The 19,569-nt window shown below is 46.1% G+C and overlaps 1 protein-coding gene across 1 annotated transcript in view; it reads right to left on the bottom strand.

Annotated features, from left to right (window-relative positions):
* CFAP410 (cilia and flagella associated protein 410) overlaps positions 1-19,569 on the bottom strand; it is an 80,873-nt gene that overhangs the window by 47,082 nt on the left and 14,222 nt on the right. The gene's annotated exons all lie outside the window — the stretch shown is intronic.

Here is a 19,569-nt window from a genome sequence, read left to right as displayed (position 1 = left end):
GTATTACAGTTGGAAGACTCTACTAGCAAGCCTCACTCTACAATGTCAACCATATACCCCTTTTTTTATTAAACTAAGCTAGCAGTTTTTAGCGCAGAGCTGCGCTGAATGGCCCGCACAGCTCCCGACGCTCATAGGAACTCTGAGCGTTGGGAGCAGTGTAGGCCATTCAGCACGGCTCACCGTACTACAAACTGCTAGCGTAGTTTAATAAAAGAGGTCCATAGAGTCTCGGTTCCAAGATTATGTTTCTAAACTTGAAGACCTCAAAAACAAATTGGGAAGAAATAACCTGTGCATTATTGGATTGTTGGAACATATTCCAGATTATAGCTTACCCAATCTGTTAGGGCTGGTTTTCTACTCATTGCGTAGGCCGCAAACAAGATGGTCAAATTCAACCTAGAGTGGTGGTGGTGAAATTTCACAAAATGTGCATAAAATGGGAGTGCTTAAGATATAAAAAGAAGGATACCCTATAAAATTATTTAGGATTTCTCCCCTGCTCTGTATGAACATCACAGAAGACTTCAACCCATTTGTGCTTCCCTGGTGGACAAAATGATTCTATTTATGTTTTTGTAAACTGCTTTCCTTAAAAGTTTAACTGGAAACAAACCAGACTACTTTTAACTCAATTTCTGAGGCACAGAAACATCTCAGTAACTTGAATGCAGTTCAGGTGGAGCCTGATTGACAGATATTGTACTAACTTGACTGGTCCTTTTTTTCAAAATTGGGAATATTACTGAGAGTTACCAGGAGTTGACAATGATTATCCTATAGTGGGCTGAGGAGTGTGGGACCCTATGCATTACTGTGCGATTTCTCAGTGTCTTGGCACAGGAAGTTATCAGGGAAAGATTGGGGATATATATTGGGAAGTAGGATTTATGGGTGGATGGTTAGAAGGTGGGTAAGAAAGGTTGGGTGAGTTATTTGTGGGTTCTGTTTATATTCATTTGGTTTTGCTGCTTTTTTGGTTTGGACGTTGGGGGGGGGACTATTCAGACTGATTTGATTTTGAGGTATTTCTGTGATACTCAAATTTTACAGTACACAGTTTGCTAGCACAAATGCAGTTAAGGTGAGGGCTGGCCACCCTTTCACATGAGACCTAAAATTATTATTTTACACAAGAATCATTTGGGAATGACATCTGCTACTAGGAATATAGACAGGTGGGAGGGTGGCAGTACTTTTTAAAAAACCATTACAATACAGGTCAATTGATAATCCATGATGCAGGAGGCCATTTCCTTTTCTTAAAAATTTGGCATCAGGGCAGAGAATTTTATATTAATAGTATATGGATTCAAGCCACATTATAAAAATGTTTTAACAAAACAATGCCTCTCTTAGGGGGAGGTTGAATTATTAGTACTGGGTGACATAAATTTATGAGTATCAGATCCTTTATTTGACCATTCCTCTAATAAAGATTCTGGTGTCTTGTCCACCTTTAAGACTACATTAGATCTACTGAATCCTTGGCATTTACTGCATCCTTTTCAAGGTGCATAATAACTTTTCCAAACTGGATAACATATAGGCAAAACAATGTTTATTTCATATTACTTCAGCAGCTATAGGTCCTGGAGAGATGTCAGATCACTCCTTAATTTGGGTAGTTTTAGGGCATCTGGAGGGTAGAGGTTCCCATCATATCTCGCTCATGATCCAGACTTTATCAAATATCTTACTAATACATGGGAAACATTTACAATTCATAACAAACATCTTGATCACTCCTTGTTATTCTAGAATATGGCTAAAATTGTATGGCGGGGAAATATAATAGCATATGTCAGTGCAAGGAATAAGAAGCTATCTACTAGTATCATAAATTTAGAAACTCGGTTGAAAATAACAGATAATATTAAATATGTATTTTTAGAGACATGAGAGGGATGTTTATCTACACAGATATTATCTTTAAATTCTTTATTACTGGAGGTCACATGATGCACTGAGCTGAGGCAGACGTGCGCTGCCTGAGCTCCCAGGCCTCAAGTCGCTGAACGATTAGTTTTGCTGCCACACGCGCTGCGAGAGCCCACCGGGAGATCACACTTAAAAAGCAGTTAGTGTATGGACAGATTTTTGTCCACTCCAGCGCTGCCGATGGCCATAAGAACCGGCAAAAAAGACCGCGCCCGCCCGCCCGCAAGGCTCAGACAAAATGGCGCCGGTAACTTCGCCCACGATCCAGCAACTAGCACCAGAGGCACTGCGCAAAATTACCCAAGCGGTCACAGCGGCTATGCAGCCTGGAATGGGACCGCCTTTCTGAGCAACTTCTCAAACTGGAAACTATGATTGCAGAAACCGCCCGCCGCACAATGGAACTCGAAACCAGTTTCTCAGCTGGATGACAAGCAGGGGGCACAAGATCAAGCACTTCTAGATCTGAGGGATCTTACCCGAAAGCAGGCTGAGGGGCTTGAAGACTTAGAAAATCGATCGCGTAGATCCAATTTACGCTTTTTGAGGATCCCAGAAACAAGTGTCGGGGGCTACACTGTTACGGGCCCTGGAGGTGTGGTTGGCAGAAACCTTTTCCACGCGGGATGGTTTGGGCCCTATACGCCTGGAAAAGGTCACATCGGCTGGGCAGGGAACAAACCCGGGAGGCACGTCCGCGGATGGTCATCGCCAAACTACTTAATTATAATCACAAAGTTGAAATCCTGTGCAAATACAAGCAACTCCGGGACTCGTTAAAATTTGAGGACTCAGAAGTGCAAACTTTCCAGGATTATTCGGTGGCATTGACCAAGAAACAGAAAGCACAGTTACTTACCGTAAAAGGTGTTATCCAGGGACAGCAGGCAGATATTCTTGACTGATGGGTGACGGCACCGACGGAGCCCCGGTACGGACAATTTTAGAGTGATTGCACTCTAAGAACTTGGAAAGTTCTAGCAGGCTGCACCGCGCACGCGCGAGTGCCTTCCCGCCCGACAGAGGCGCGTGGTCCCCAGTTAGGATAAGCCAGCTAAGAAGCCAACCCGGGGAGGTGGGTGGGACGCAAGAATATCTGCCTGCTGTCCCTGGATAACACCTGTTACGGTAAGTAACTGTGCTTTATCCCAGGACAAGCAGGCAGCATATTCTTGACTGATGGGTGACCTCCAAGCTAACAAAAAGAGGGATGGAGGGAAGGTTGGCCATTAGGAAAACAAATTTTGCAAAACAGATTGGCCGAAGTGTCCATCCCGTCTGGAGAATGCATCCAGACAATAATGAGATGTAAAAGTATGAACTGAGGACCAAGTAGCAGCTTTGCAGATTTCCTCAATAGGAGTGGAACGGAGGAAAGCTACAGATGCTGCCATAGCTCGAACTCTATGGGCCGTGACAGAACCTTCCAGTGTCAGTCCGGACTGAGCATAACAAAATGAAATGCACGCTGCAAGCCAATTTGATAACGTACGTTTAGAAACAGGACGTCCCAATTTATTCGGATCAAAGGACAGAAAGAGTTGGGGAGCTGATCTGTGGGGCTTAGTACGCTCTAAATAGTAAGCTAGAGCCCGCTTACAGTCCAAAGTATGCAGAGCCTGTTCTCCAGAATGAGAGTGAGGTTTCGGAAAGAAGACAGGCAGAACAATGGATTGGTTGAGATGGAATTCCGAGACAACCTTAGGGAGAAACTTTGGATGTGTACGCAGAACCACTTGTCATGATGAAAGACTGTAAAAGGTGGATCAGCAACTAGTGCATGGAGCTCACTGACCATCCTGGCAGAGGTAAGAGCAATAAGGAAAAGTACCTTCCAAGTGAGAAACTTGAAAGGAGCGGTAGCCAAAGGTTCAAATGGAGGCTTCATTAAGGCGGAAAGAACCACATTGAGATCCCAGATTACAGGAGGGGCTCTGAGAGGTGGTTTTACATTGAAAAGACCCCGCATGAATCTGGATACCAAGGGATGAGCCGAGAGAAGTTTTCCATGAACTGGCTCATGAAAAGCAGCAATAGCACTGAGGTGGACTCTGATGGAAGTAGACTTGAGGCCAGAGTCAGACAAAGAAAGTAGATAATCCAACAAAGTCTCCACTGCAAGGGAAGTGGGGTCATGTTGATGAAGAAGACACCAGGAAGAAAACCGTGTCCACTTCTGATGGTAACATTGTAGAGTGGCCGGTTTTCTGGATGCATCCAGAATGGAACGAACGGGCTGAGACAAAGAAGTATCATGAGAAGTCAGCCCGAGAGAAACCAAGCTGTCAGGTGCAGAGATGGAAGGTTGGGATGCAGAAGGGTCTCCTGATGCTGCGTAAGCAGAGAAGGAAACAGCGGAAGAAGAAAAGGCTCCCTGGCACTGAGTTGAAGTAGAAGGAGGAACCAATGTTGCCTGGGCCACCGTGGAGCAATCAGAATCATGGTGGCTCGTTCCCTCTTGAGCTTGAACAAGGTTCGTAACATGAGAGGTAGAGGAGGGAAAGCGTACAGGAACAGATTGGACCAATCGAGGAGAAATGCATCCGCTGCCAGACGGTGAGGGGAGTAGAGTCTGGAGCAGAATAGGGGCAGCTGGTGATTGTGAGGAGCTGCAAAGAGGTCTATCTGAGGAGTGCCCCACTGAGCGAAGATGGACTGTAGAGTTAAAGGATCGAGTGTCCACTCGTGAGGCTGGAGAATTCTGCTGAGCTTGTCCGCAAAAGAATTCTGTTCTCCCTGAATGTAGATAACTTTCAGGAATAGTTGGTGATCTGTGGCCCAAGCCCAAATCTTCTGGGCTTCCTGGCACAAGAGGCGAGAGCCTGTCCCACCCTGCTTGTTGATGTAGTACATCGCAACCTGATTGTCTGTGCACAGCAGGAAGACCTGAGGAAAGAGAAGATGCTGGAAGGCCTTGATGGCATAAAACATCGCTCTGAGTTCCAGGAAATTGATGTGATGCTTCATTTCCTGGGCTGTCCAAAGTCCTTGAGTTTGGAATTCGTTCAAATGAGCTCCCCAGGCATGAGGGGAGGCGTCGGTGGTGATGACCAGTTGATGAGGAGGTAGATGGAACAGAAGACCTCTGGAGAGATTTGAGGATATCAACCACCATTGTAGAGACTGACGAAGAGATGATGTCACAGATATGTGTCGTGAGCAAGGATCCATCGCTTGGGACCACTGGGTAGCTAGGGTCCATTGAGGAGTGCGCAAGTGAAGACGTGCGAAGGGTGTGACATGAACTGTCGAGGCCATGTGACCAGTGTTCCCGCTAAGGTGCGCTGGCCTGCGCGCGCGCACAAAATATTACATCGCAGCGCAAAGTTTCTCTTCACAGCGCACACACGCGTCGCAAAGGTAAGGGGAGGTAAGGTAAGGGGACGCATTGGGGGGATTGCACTTCCCCACAATTGCCATGCTTCGGTTCCTCTTCTTCCTTCCTTCCTCCCCCCCCCCCCCCCCGCGGGACCCTGCGGCACCATCAACTCTTACTCCCTCTAATGTCGGCCCTGCAGCTCCAGACTTCCTCGCACCTTCTCCCCTCCCCCTTTGGATCGCTATTATTTTAAATGTTATAGCCGCGGAGCTGTATCCATCAGTGGAGATGTCTAACCTCGGCCTGCCCCGGAACTCTTACTGCAACAGTGACTTCCTGTTCCTGCCTAGACGGGCGGCTGCTGCAGTAAGAGTTCCGGGGCAGGCCGAGGTTAGACATCTCCACTGATGGATACAGCTCCGCGGCTATAACATTTAAAATAATAGCGATCCAAAGGGGGAGGGGAGAAGGTGCGAGGAAGTCTGGAGCTGCAGGGCCGACATTAGAGGGAGTAAGAGTTGATGGTGCCGCAGGGTCCCGCGGGGGGGGGGGGGGGAGGAAGGAAGGAAGAAGAGGAACCGAAGCATGGCAATTGTGGGGAAGTGCAGAGCTGCAGGGAAGAGTGTTGCGGTACCCAGCTGGAGGGAGAAGGAAGATGAGGGAGGGAATTAAAGGAGATGCCAGGGCTTGGAGCGTAGGAGGAAGGTATGCCAGTCTAAGGGAAAAGGAAGGGGGAGATGTGAGAGCATGGAGGGGGAACGAAAGATGGAAGAAAAGGAAAGGAGAGAGATGCCAGAGAATCAGGGAAGGGGAGATACCAGACTATGAGGAGAGGTGTGGGAGAGGGAAGGCGAGGAGAGAGATGCCAGACCAATGGGGTGAAAGGAGAGATGGAAGGGGGAGGCATACAGTTTCTGGAAGGGGCATAGAAGGAGAGAAGATGCCATATAGGGGAAGAGAGACGGCAGACAGTGAATGGAAGGAAGAGAGTTACAAGAAGATGAGGAAAGGAGAAACCACAGAAGACAAAGGTAGAAAAAAATTTCTATTTATTTATTGCTTTAGGAGACATGTGTCACTGTTTCTGTGAAGCATTGTATGCAGAGTCCAGCTTCTTGCTGGTTCAATTTAACCTTTGTCTATGTATTTTTATTTTATCCCCCCTTTTACAAAACTGTGAAGCGTTTTTAGCACCAGCCTTGGTGGTAGCAGCTCTGATGCTCAGAATTTTATGAGCATCAGAGCTGTTACCTCCGTAGCTAAAATCCACACTACAGTTTTGTAAAAGAGGGAGGGGTTAGTTTGTGATTACATATTCCTTACTAGGCGAAGGTGTTTTCTGTGTTCTGTGTGTTCGAAAGACATGGTTTTCTGTTAGGATTGACGGTGTAGGATTGATCTGTGCTGGTCTGGCTTGTTTAGTTTTACAATGGGTGTATTGATGTACTGCTCACTGCAATATGTAAGATGCTGCCTTTTCCTAGGTACTCATGTGTGACGTGTGGTTTGTTACTAAAAATCATGTTTTTCTTACAGATGGGGGGGGGTGCCAAAAAATGATGGGCCCCGGATGTTACATATGCTAGGTACGCCACTGTATGTAAAGATACCAGAAAGCTGGCGTAGCAAAAACTTCTAAGTTTTGAGTATTTAACCCTCCCACAATCTCACGGGCACTCGTTTCAAGTTTATTGAGATTTTGATTTAAACGCAATATCAAATATTTTCAATGCGTATAACAAAAATAAATTTGGGGAAATAAATAAAACCATTTGAACCAGTGTTCCCGCTAAGCTGCGCTGGCGTGCGCTGGCGCACAAAATATTACATCGCAGCGCACACGTTTCTCGTCACAGCGCACGATCGGAAGAGGCGTACGGCAGATGGCAGGGCGGCGAGAGGAGAATCGGGCGAGTTGGCTCATAACTTGCTGGCGCCCGATATTTTTGGCTCACGGTGAAAAAAGTTTGCTCACAACACCCGCCCGCTTAGAGGGAACACTGCATGTGACCCAAGAGTATCATCATTTGCTTGGCAGAGATGGAGCGTTGCGGAAGCACCTGCTGACATAGAGATTGAAGAGTTTGAAGACGGTTGGACGGCAGGAACACTCTCATGAGGACTGTGTCCAACACCGCTCCAATGAATTGAAGTCTGAGTGGGGATGAGATGAGATTTGGGTAGATTGATCTCGAACCCCAGAAGTTGGAGAAACAGGATGGTTTGGTTGGTGGCCAGGAGTACTGTCTGAGATGAATTGGCCTTTATCAACCAATCGTCCAGGTAAGGAAAGACCTGAAGGTGGTGAGAGCGTAAAAAGGCAGGAAGGAACCGTATATGCTGGGAGGAGAGAAGCTGATATGCACGGACGGGGAGAGGGACCTCGGGGTGATAGTGTCCGAAGATCTAAAGGCGAAAAAACAGTGTGACAAGGCAGTGGCTGCTGCCAGAAGGATTCTGGGCTGTATAAAGAGAGGCGTAGTCAGTAGAAGAAAGAAGGTGTTGATGCCCCTGTACAGGTCATTGGTGAGGCCCCACTTGGAGTATTGTGTTCAGTTATGGAGACCGTATCTGGCGAAAGACGTAAGAAGACTTGAGGCGGTCCAGAGGAGGGCGACGAAAATGATAGGAGGCTTGCACCAGAAGACATATGAGGAGAGACTGGAAGCCCTGAATATGTATACCCTAGAGGAAAGGAGAGACAGGGGAGATATGATTCAGACGTTCAAATACTTAAAGGGTATTAACGTAGAACAAAATCTTTTCCAGAGAAAGGAAAATGGTAAAACCAGAGGACATAATTTGAGGTTGAGGGGTGGTAGATTCAGGGGCAATGTTAGGAAATTCTACTTTACGGAGAGGGTGGTGGATGCCTGGAATGCGCTCCCGGGAGAGGTGGTGGAGAGTAAAACTGTGACTGAGTTCAAAGAAGCGTGGGATGAACACAGAAGATTTAGAATCAGAAAATAATATTAAAGATTGAACTAGGCCAGTTACTGGGCAGACTTGTACGGTCTGTGTCTGTGTATGGCCGTTTGGAGGAGGATGGGCAGGGGAGGGCTTCAATGGCTGGGAGGGTGTAGATGGGCTGGAGTAAGTCTTAACAGAGATTTCGGCAGTTGGAACCCAAGCACAGTACCGGGTAAAGCTTTGGATTCTCACCCAGAAATAGCTAAGAAGAAAAAAAAAAAAAATTTTGTTAATTGAATCAGGTTGGGCAGACTGGATGGACCATTCGGGTCTTTATCTGCCGTCATCTACTATGTTACTATGTTACTATGTTACTATGTTACAATCAGACATTTGGTGAACACTCTTGGAGAGGAGGCAAGGCCGAAGGGCAGCATCTTGTATTGGTAATGACAGTGATTGATCATGAAACGGAGGTACTGTCTGGAGGTCAGATTGACCGGTATGTGAGTGTATGCCTCTTTGAGATCGAGGGAGCATAGCCAGTCGTCTTGATTGAGAAGAGGGTAGAGAGTGGCTAAAGAAAGCATCTTGAATTTTTCTTTGACTAAGCATTTGTTGAGATCGCAAAGATCTAGAATTGGTCTGAGATCTCCTGTTTTTTTGGGAACTAAAAAGTAACGGGAGTAGAATCCCTGTCCCTTTTGATCTAGAGGAACTTCCTCTATGGCGTTCAAAAGGAGGAGGGATTGAACCTCCTGGAGAAGGAGGGAAGACTGAGGAGTGTTCGAAGCAGACTCTCTTGGTAGACTTTGGGCAGGAAGGGTCTGAAAGTTGAGAGAGTAGCCGTGGCGGATGATGTTGAGGACCCATTGGTCCGAAGTGATAACTTCCCACCAGCTGAGGAAAAAAGTGAGACGGCCACCTATAGGTTGAGGTAGGTGGGTAGATGTTTGGACGCTGGCTATGCCCTGGAGAATCAAGTCAAAAGGGCTGCGTAGATTTTTGCTGTGGAGGTGGCTTCACAGGTTGCTGTTGCGGTGGCCTAGGAGTCTGTCGTTGTTGCTGACGTTGACGCCTAGGTTGCTGGGGAGCTGATGGCAATGGACGAGCCACATAACGGTGTTGTTAGGCCGACTGCTGTCTGAAAGGTCGTGCCGGTGGAGCCTTCTTTTTCGTTTTGAGCAAAGTGTCCCAGCGAGTCTCATGGGCGAAGAGCTTTTGGGTGGTCGAGTCCATGGATTCCCCAAAGAGCTCATCCCCCAGGCATGGGGCATTAGCCAACCGATCTTGATGGTTGACATCAAGCTCGGATACTCTAAGCCAGGCAAGGTGGCGCATGGCCACAGGCATGGCCGTGGCTCTAGTGGTCAGTTCAAACGTGTCATAAATTGATCTTACCATAAATTTACGGAGTTGGAAAAGAGAAGACGAGCAGTGGTGGAAAGCCTGTCGTTTCCGCTGAGGAAGGTACTTTTCAAAGGAAGCCTTGGTGGTAAGGAGATGCTTGAGATAAAAAGAAAAGTGAAAAGCATAATTACCAGATCTATTAGCTAACATTGCATTCTGGTATAACCTCTTACCGAATTTGTCCATGGCTTTGCCCTCTCTGCCAGGAGGGAAAGAAGCATATACACTGGCTCCGGTGGACTTCTTAAGTGTAGATTCCACAAGCAGAGATTCATGTGGAAGCTGTGGCTTATCGAATCCAGGAATAGGGATTACTTTATATAATGAATCTAATTTATGGGGAGCTCCTGGGATGGTCAAAGGAGTCTCTAGGTTCTTATAGAAAGTTTCCCTCAGGATGTCATGAAGAGGGAGTTTCAAAAATTCCTTTGGAGGCTGATCGAAGTCAAGGGCATCAAGGTAGGTCTTGGATTTTTTAGATTCAGCCTCCAAAGGAATGGAAAGAGATTCACACATCTCTTTCAGGAAGGAAGTGAAAGATGTAGAATCCTGTTTTGAGGATGGATCTGGAGCAGCAGGATCATCCTCATCCGAGGAACACTCACCCTCAGAAAGAAAAGGCTCTTCGGAGTCACCCCACAGAACAGGGTCCCTAATATGGGAGCTACGGTCTCGAGACTCCGGAGTAGAGGGTTCTAGGTGTCGGGATTTGCGTGCCGACTTACCAGACCGCATAGATACGGTACCGGGTGATGTTACCGACTGTAACGGTGCCGAAGTCTGCACCGATTGATGCTGGGCCCTCGGTTCCGGTGCGAGGAGTGGCATTGATATCGAGGAGGCAGAGTGCACCGGTACTGAAGCAGTGGATGCAGACAGACAATAGAGGCTGCTCCACTGCCGGTACCGGTGGCTCAGACCGGACCGGGACCGGAAGGCTCGGTGCCAATAGAGCAGGAAGGAGTTGCTGTAACTGCTCCTTGAGCTGCACCTGTAGGACGGCTGCAATGCGCTCATCCAAAGAAGGCACCGGTACCGCCTTTTTCTTTTGCGGTACCGCTCGACGCCCCGGAGATGAGGTCGAGGGACTCACCTTGATAGGGGCGGAGCGCTTCCGCTGGCGCCTCACGGTCGGCAGGACTGGGCTCGCTGCAATCGAGACTGGAGGGTGCTCTAGCAGGGAAGGCTTCTTAGCCAGCTTACCTGGGTGTTGCGACGCCGGCGCGGTATCGCGCGGTGTCGACAAAGTGGGTGCCGACTGAGATGGGGCCGATACCGGTGTCGATGCCGCAGGATCGGACATATCGGCACCGAAAAGCAAGCGCTGCTGTATCTGGCGATTTTTTAAGGTACGTTTTTTTAACGTGGCACAGCGGGTGCAGGTGGAAGCCTGATGCTCAGGACCCAGGCACTGTAAGCACCAGTTGTGCGGGTCCGTGAGGGATATAGGCCGTGCACACCGCTGGCACTTTTTAAAACCTGGCTGGGGGGGCATGAAAGTAAAAACGGCTTCTGCCAAATCGAAGGCCTCGGCCTCGATGGTGGCAGCAGGCCCCGCCGGGGCAAAACCGAAATGAAGAAAAATAACGAAAAATACTCGGTTTTTTTTTTTAAGAAAAAAGAAAAGGAAAAAAATTTCCCAAAAAGGTTTCGCGAGCGGGAAGGCGAATAAGTTTTCAACAGCCGTTGAAAAATGCGTCTTAGCTCCGCGGAAACTAAGAAACTGGGGGTCGGGCGGGAAGGCACTCGCGCGTGCGCGGTGCAGCCTGCTAGAATTTTCCAAATTCTTAGAGTGCAATCACTCTAAAATTGTCCGTACCGGGGCTCCGTCGGTGCCGTCACCCATCAGTCAAGAATATGCTGCCTGCTTGTCCTGGGATAAATTGTTTTACCCACTCTGCACCACATTGGCGGAGAAAAAGATACTGTTTATGTTCCTTTACCCTGCAGTTTTGCGCATACATCATCAGGGCCAATGGCATGCTTTTGACGCATCCTTGGAGGCAGCCAATTATATGAACACTCACGTATTACACCAATATAACACTTACCTGACTGAGCATATTGACTTAGCTAGAATACATCTTTGGACAGCCACTACTATTTAAGTTGGGTGGTTACAGAGAGTCAGGTTTCCCTGAAGTTACAGGGACCATTGCTTATTAGCGCTTTCTATACCATCTGTTTTGTGTTTTGTCATCGTTTGGTGTGGTATGTTACGGTTCTGCTTGACATGTTATACTATACTTATTGTTTCTACTGTTTAACCAATTTCTTCTTTATTTACTAGGTAAAAACAGAGTTTCTTTTCAAAATGGTTACTAGTGGGGACTGGGCCTGGGATAGCATTACTTTGATTCCTCACACCTCTAGGGCCACCCTGGTGTGGACCTATAGCTATGTTTGCCTTGGAATGAGGGAGGGGGATGGGTTGGAGACTTTTGACATTAGGATAATATGTGATCATCTTCAGGATATGGGGGCGCTTAGGTCCAGATACATATGTTTGGTACTCTTCGCATGTGATCTTGGGAGCAATTACTAAATTGGTTGCACTCGGGCTGGTCCCGAGTTTAATGTTGCTGTTAAAGGAAAGTTTTATAAACTATAAAGAGTTTTACCTCATGCAAAATTGTCATTTCTTTAATAAGACATTAACTATTTTTTCTGCGGCCCTCCAAGTACCTACAAATCCAAAATGTGGCCCCGCAAAGGGTTTGAGTTTTGAGACCACTGATTTAGACCATCTATGGCACTTTTCTCCAACCAGCCCCTCAGCCTAATCATCTACACCACACTTTTTTCCTTCGATGTTTTCACCTTCCCCTAATTTATTTTTCTTCCTTGTTCCTCCTTGACCTCTTTCCCTCCCTCTGCACTTTTTTAATTTATTTTTTCTCCTTTTGCATAGGCACTGTATCATGCAATGGTGCGCCTGTATCTGGAATACTGTGTCCAGTACTGGTCGCCATACCTCAAAGACATGGCGGTACTGGAGGGAGTCCAGAGAAGAGCAACTAAACTGATAAAGGGTATGAAAAACCTCTCATTTACTGACAGACTGAAAAAGCTGGGGCTGTTCTCCCTGGAAAAGCGGAGACTTTAGAGGAGACATGATAGAAACCTTCAAGATCCTGAAGGGTATAGAAAAGGTAGACAGGGACAGATTTTTCAGATTATGGGGAACCACAAGTACAAGGGGGCACTCGGAGAAATTAAAAGGAGACAGGTTTAGAACAAATGCCAGGAAGTTCTTTTTCACCCAGAGGGTGATGGATACATGGAATGCGCTTCCGGAGGCTGTGATAGGCCGGAGCACGTTACAAGGCTTCAAAGAAGGTTTGGATAGGTTCCTAGAGGATAAAGGAATTGAGGGGTACAGATAGGAGTAGAGGTAGGTCATAGGGATAGTCAGGGACCACTCCTCAGGAATTGGGGCTGATGGGCCACCGCGGGAGTGGACCACTGGGCAAGATGGACCTCTGGTCTGCCTCAGCGGAGGCAACTTCTTATGTTCTTAGCTCTCTTCCTGCTCCATTTCCTAAATCTTTTTCAGCTTGTTTTTCTTCTCATTTCCCCTTGACCCAGACTCCTATTTCCTTATACTCCCCAGCAAGCTCCAATGCACTTTTCTCTAACCAATTCGTTTAATGCAGGTTTAGTTCACCCATTTCTTTCCACTTCTCACTTTCCTCTACAGGTGAAACTTTCATTGGTAGGTTTAACTCATCTTCATTTTATGAGTATGACCCTTATTGAATACAGGCATGAATCATTTCCTTGCTCTGCTCTCTCTGGCTCGAGCCACATTCGTTTTCTTGGATTGCTTCATCCCCTCTTGCACTGATGCACTTCCCCTGGTACCCACAGATTCCAGGCCAATGACCACTTTTGTCTGTACAGCAGTGTCTCGTAAACTCTCCAGGGCCGTAGCTGGAGGGCATCCAGAAATGCACAGACATCATGTCAACATCCATGCTTGCACCGAAGCCCTCCAGATAGGGTCCTGAGCCACCAGAGGTGAGGGGGCTGCTGGAAGAGGAGAGGGTTAGGGTGCTGGTGAGGAGCAGAGGTGCCAGCTGCCTACAGGACGTACTTCTTGCTGTGAGAGCCACATCCTGTAGGCAGTCAGCTGGTGCCTCTCCACCTCGCCAGTATTTCGCAGCACACAGTTTGCAATATACTACTGTAGAGTCTACATGACATTCTTCATCACATGCTCACCCTGAGCTCCGGAAGCTCAGCAAGGATCACAGTTTGAAACCCGAGATTACATGTTGAGGGAGAAGACATATTCCAGCAGCCCAGGGCACAGACATATGCACTCATACTAGCTGCCTATATGATATTTTAAATAGTTTAAAATGTCTTCTTTTTAAAGAAGCCTTTAACTAAAAGTTTAATTTTCCGATTAATTCCTAATTTTTTTCTTCCTTCATTAAATTCAGATTATATTTCCCTTCTCTCTAGATTTTCTAGTTCTCAACAATTTTTTTTTTTATCCTTTTTTCCTTCTCTTCATACCTTCCCTATGTACTAACCTGACCTGCTTATTTATTTATTTTTGTTTTAATTGTATTTTTACTCTTTCTTCCCCCTTTCCTATTGTTTCATGTGGATTGTTTACCCCAGTTTGTTTTTATTTTTAATTTAAAGTAGTTAATTTTAATTACAATGTATTTGTGATTTTAGAAATTTAATTTTATTTCTTTGTAAAACGCTTTGTATTCTGAAAAGCGTTTAATCAAATAATATAATAAACTTGAAACTTGATATTGGTCCAGTGGCCAAGGAACAATCATCCAGCTCAGGAAGCAGAGTTGAGATCTGGGAGATAGTTGCAGAGTTTCTCTAACAGCTAAGAACAAGGTTTAGCAATTAAACACAAGGAATGCCAGGGAGCCAAAACCAAGAAACACACAGAGTGCCTTATGCACCCTGGTGGGGGGACACATATGAGACAATATGTCCCATATTCCCCTCCCTCCAACTTTGACAATGATTTATTGCCACCTCTTCCTGCTGCTGCGCTACCTTTTAGGCTCACATAGACCATTTCTACCTCCAGTGGGATATAATGGGGAATTATATTTTTAAATGTTTCCTGATTTGGCCAGAGACACACAGAAGCGGAGAAAAGAATTTCTTCTGATGAGACCAGCAGTAATAGCCCTGGGAGCTACTTTTTTTCTTCGTTATCCTTGTAAATGTATAGTCCATTATAAATTGCATAAATTTGTTTTCTTTGAACCATCTCAACTGACAACATTCCTATCACTGTCAAGATTGGAGAAAGAGCCAGCTTAGGATAGATAAGAAAGATAGACGACTGTTAGCACAGTATTAACTATAACTGTTTTTCTTCTTTAATTGATTACTTAAATTCCGTTTATTTTGAATCTTGGATCCTAAATAGAGGACTTGAGTGAGATTTAAGATATAATTATTTCTTGTTTTGTATTATGTTGTATTTTTTGCTTCTTCAATTTTGCTTTTCTGTACAAGTTTATACTTGATTGTTATAATGAAAATTTATAAATAAATTAAAAAAAAAAAAGTTTTGTATTATACAAGCAAAATATGGATATCAAGGCTCAAGCACTCCATAGTATTGAACAAAAGACATCAGTCTCAGAAATCACAATACAGCAAAAAGAAAACATAATTGCCAAACAGATATCCCCTGCAATGAATCACAAATCCCCCCACCCCTCCCAAGAAAACTGAAATATACAAAGCGGACACCTCCCTGTTGTTCCTTCAGGAAGTTATCCCCACAACAACAATCCCCCCAAACCCCCCAGCCCCAGTAAACTTAAACCAAAGTATCAATCTTGTCCATAATAACAGTCCAAGTTCGCATAGATGAAAAGTAGTACCCATGACGTTTAGCAATTGATAGTTCCATGGTACACAATTGATGAAACTGCAAATACCATTCTAACATAATAGGTGCCTCAGATCTTTTCCAGGATTTAGCAATTAAACATTTAGCTGCAGCCAATCCCCACCTGCGGAGTTTAGTTTGCCAAGTGTGTTCACACACATTATGTAAGCCCAGTAGACATTCCACTGGCACCAACGGGAGCACCATTTGTAACAATTGGGATAAACAGCCAACAACCTGTTTCCAAAAGATTTGTAAAGGAAGACAATCCCACCAAATATGCAAGAAGGTGCCAACGGCCCCCCCACACCTCCAACACATTGCAGAAGATCTCGGAAACATTTTATGTAACCTAGCAGGGGTATAATACCACCTGGTAAATACCTTGTAGGCATTCTCCTGTATAAGAACACAAGAGGATGCCTTGCCCACCTCAAGACAAAGTTGGGTCCACTCCCTCTCCGAGAAAGAACACCCCAAGTCCCGTTCCCAAAGACCTTTGTATTTAGGGTGGAAAACAATCGAGCCCCTAAAATATTGATATAGAACTGAAATGGGTTTGGGCAGGTTACGAAGTGTAAGCCACAGATGTTCCAAGGGAGCCCTCGTCCTGATCGGTTCCCCAGTCCAGCCCTGTGATTGAATAAAATGTCGGGTTTGGGAGTAAGCTAAAAAATCCCCCTTAGGCAAAGCTGCACTCTTCCGAAAAGCCTCAAAGGACACCAGGATCCCCCTATGAATGGCATCCGAGAACGTCCGGAGTCCCTGACGCTCCCAGCGATGAAAAACCGAGCTCTCCCTACCCGCCGGAAAAAATGGTTCATCCCCCAACGCCCCCAGCAGCGAAGGCACCATCCCTGCTCCCCATTTCTTCCGCGTCTCCCACCACATCCGCAAAAGGTGCATCAAAATTGGGTTTCTCAAAGTTCTAAAAACCACCCGTGCAGATAAAGAGGACCAGATCAAGGTTCGTAAAACCCGGGTACCCATTAATTGCTGTTCCAATTGTACTACACATTTTTGTTCCGCAATATCCCAATCCAACAAAATTCTCAATTGTGCAGCCCTATAATACCAGAACAAATTGGGAAGTGCTCGTCCCCCAGATTCACGGGGCAGCCACAAACACTGACGAGAGATCCGAGGCGGTTTCCCCTTCCATATAAACCGGAAGAAGAGAGAATGAAGTTCTTTTAACACCACAGTCGGGAGCGGTATAGGCAGTGTTTGAAAAAGAAATAATAAACGGGGCAAAATATTCATTTTAATAACCGCTATCCGTCCCCACCAAGACAACCACAGCCCAGACCACCGCTGCAGGTCCCCCTTAATTTGCCTAATAATGGGGGTATAATTTAAAGTATACAGTTGAGACAGATCCCGAGATATAGAGATCCCCAAATATTTCAGCGCCCCAGAAGCCCAACGAAACGGGAATCTCCCCGACAGTCTCCTCTCTTCATCGGCAGTCAAGGTGATCCCCATCAATTCCGACTTATCCGGATTAACCGTAAAACCGGACACCACACCAAAGTCAGCAAAAATGTCTAACAAGATAGGGAGGGAAAGTTCAGGGTCACGCACATATAACAAAACATCATCAGCAAATAACGCAAGCCGATGTTCCTGAGCCCCGATCCATAAACCCCTCAAGTCTGGATGTTCACGTATGTAGATAGCTAAGGGTTCAATAGACAGTGCAAACAAAAGCGAAGAGAGAGGGCACCCCTGACGTGTACCCCGTTCAATTGAAAAAAACTCTGTGTAGTCCCCATTCACCCTAATAGTCGCCCTCGGTGACCGGTAGAATGCTCGCACCCAAGCCAGAAAGAAATCCCCACATCCCGTCCGCTCCATGACCTGCCATAAAAAGTCCCAACCCACCTGGTCAAAAGCTTTCTCCGCATCAACTGCTAAGAGAGCTACTTTATCCAAAGTGTGTTGCGCCTCCCAGAGAAGATGCAGCGTTCTTCTGATATTGTCCCCAACCTGACGTCTTTGAATAAACCCCGATTGATCCATATGAATCAGACTAGGCAAGCATTTCCCCAGCCTGAGGGCCAAAACTTTAGCTAAAATTTTTGCATCGGTGTTCAATAATGAAATGGGCCGATATGCACCACAACTATCAGAATCTCTCCCCGGTTTAAGCAATACCGAAATACCCGCGTCTCCCATCGATGGCGGGAGTGATTTCCCTTCCCTCACCCCATTAATAACCCGTACCAATAGAGGAGCTAGATGGACCCGATACTGTTTGTAAAAACTATTAGTGTACCCATCTAAACCCGGGGACTTTCCCAATTTCAGCCTGGTGATAACCCCCAGTACCTCCCCCAAGGAAACAGGACTATTAAGATATCCTATATCCGAGTCTCCCAGGTGTGGCAACGTCACTTTATCTAAATACTCCGTGATAGAGTCCAAGTGTACCCCCTCCACTTTCCCATATAATTTGGTGTAGTAGGAAAGAAAGACCTTCTTAATGGTCTCATCAGTACACTGCAGTTTCCCCTCCATATCCCTAATTCGGGTAATAGCGGTTCTGGCTTGTTTCAATTTAATGTATCGAGCAAGTCGCGAGCCCGCTTTATTGCTATATTCATATATCGTCTGGCGCAATCTTAGTCTATAAAAATCAATCTCTTCCATCTGTAGAAGAGAAAGTTCATGTCGCGCTCTCAGTAGCCGTGCAAACACTTCTGGGTCAGGAGAGCACTGATGTTGCCTCCCCAAAGATATTAAAGTCTCCCGAAGGGATATAGTTCTACGCTCCCGCTGTTGCTTAAGGCGCGCCCCCCATTTAATAAAGACCCTACGGATCACAGCCTTAAGGGCATCCCACAATATGGAGTCACCCACCGCGCCATTATCATTGTCATGGAGATAATTGGTAATAGCCTCTCCCACCTCCCTGTCCACCTCTGTATGCTTTAACAGTGATTCATTAAGCCTCCAAAAGGTCCGACGATGCCCCACATCCCAACAGCCCTCACAAGCTATCCAGACAGGCGCATGATCAGAGATATGTATAGCTTCAATTTCAGCAGTTCTGATTCCCCCCCATTGGTTACGATGAGTCCAGATACTGTCAATCCTAGCATAAGAACCATGAACAGATGAATAATGGGTATATGCCCTCTGGGAAGGGTGATGCAAGCGCCAACTGTCGATCAAGCCCAAGGAGGACATCAGGGCAAGAAAAGCCTTTCGAGAAGCTCGGGACGATGATCGAAGTCCTCCTCGGGAGTGATCCAGCAGCACATCTGGAGTGACATTAAAATCCCCCCCCAAATATACAGACCCCCTAACAAAATTGACTAAATCATCTGTAAGAGAACCATAGAAGGCCGCCTGACCCCCATTAGGACCATAAATGTTAATTACAGTGATAGGACGGCCCTGTATTGTACCCTGCAGAGCCAGACACCGTCCCCCAGAATCTCTATACACCTTCTGAACCGTAAAACCCAAGCCCTTTCGGATAAGAATTGCCAGTCCTCCCACCTTCTTAGCAGACTGAACACTTTGATGCGTCCATACTTGCTCAAAGTAAGAGGACCGCAAGACCCCCACATGTCTGGGTCTCAAATGGGTTTCCTGCAGCATACATATATCCCATTTTAATCTATTCAATTCCCGATATACTATACTACGTTTACCCGGATTGTTTAAACCGTTTACATTCCATGATCCAATAGTAAGAAGTTTACTTTGACTCCCCCCCAACCCCCCCCTCCCCCCATACCCGAAGCTGACCCCCTCAGTGAAGGTCTAGCCAACCCTTAGAAAGTGAAAAGTACCCCAGGCGACTAGCCCAAGCAGCTCCCCATGTCAACAACACAAAACCAAAATTTGCAGCAAAACAAGCCGCCAGTAAAGCTAAAGAGAAACATCAGAAAGTGCATAGTCTCTTTCCAAGATCCAGACCGGAGATGGCACACCACTCAGTACCTCTCCCAGTCCATGCCAATCAAAGTGGCCTTGTTAAAGAATAGTTTAGATGGTAATGTAATGTAATGTAATGTAATTTATTTCTTATATACCGCTACATCCGTTAGGTTCTAAGCGGTTTACAGAAAATATACATTAAGATTAG

The sequence above is a fragment of the Geotrypetes seraphini genome, chromosome 5 (assembly GCF_902459505.1).
Source record: "Geotrypetes seraphini chromosome 5, aGeoSer1.1, whole genome shotgun sequence".
NCBI classification, from domain to species: Eukaryota; Metazoa; Chordata; class Amphibia; order Gymnophiona; family Dermophiidae; genus Geotrypetes; species Geotrypetes seraphini.
This window is presented reverse-complemented; position numbering and strand designations above follow the sequence as displayed.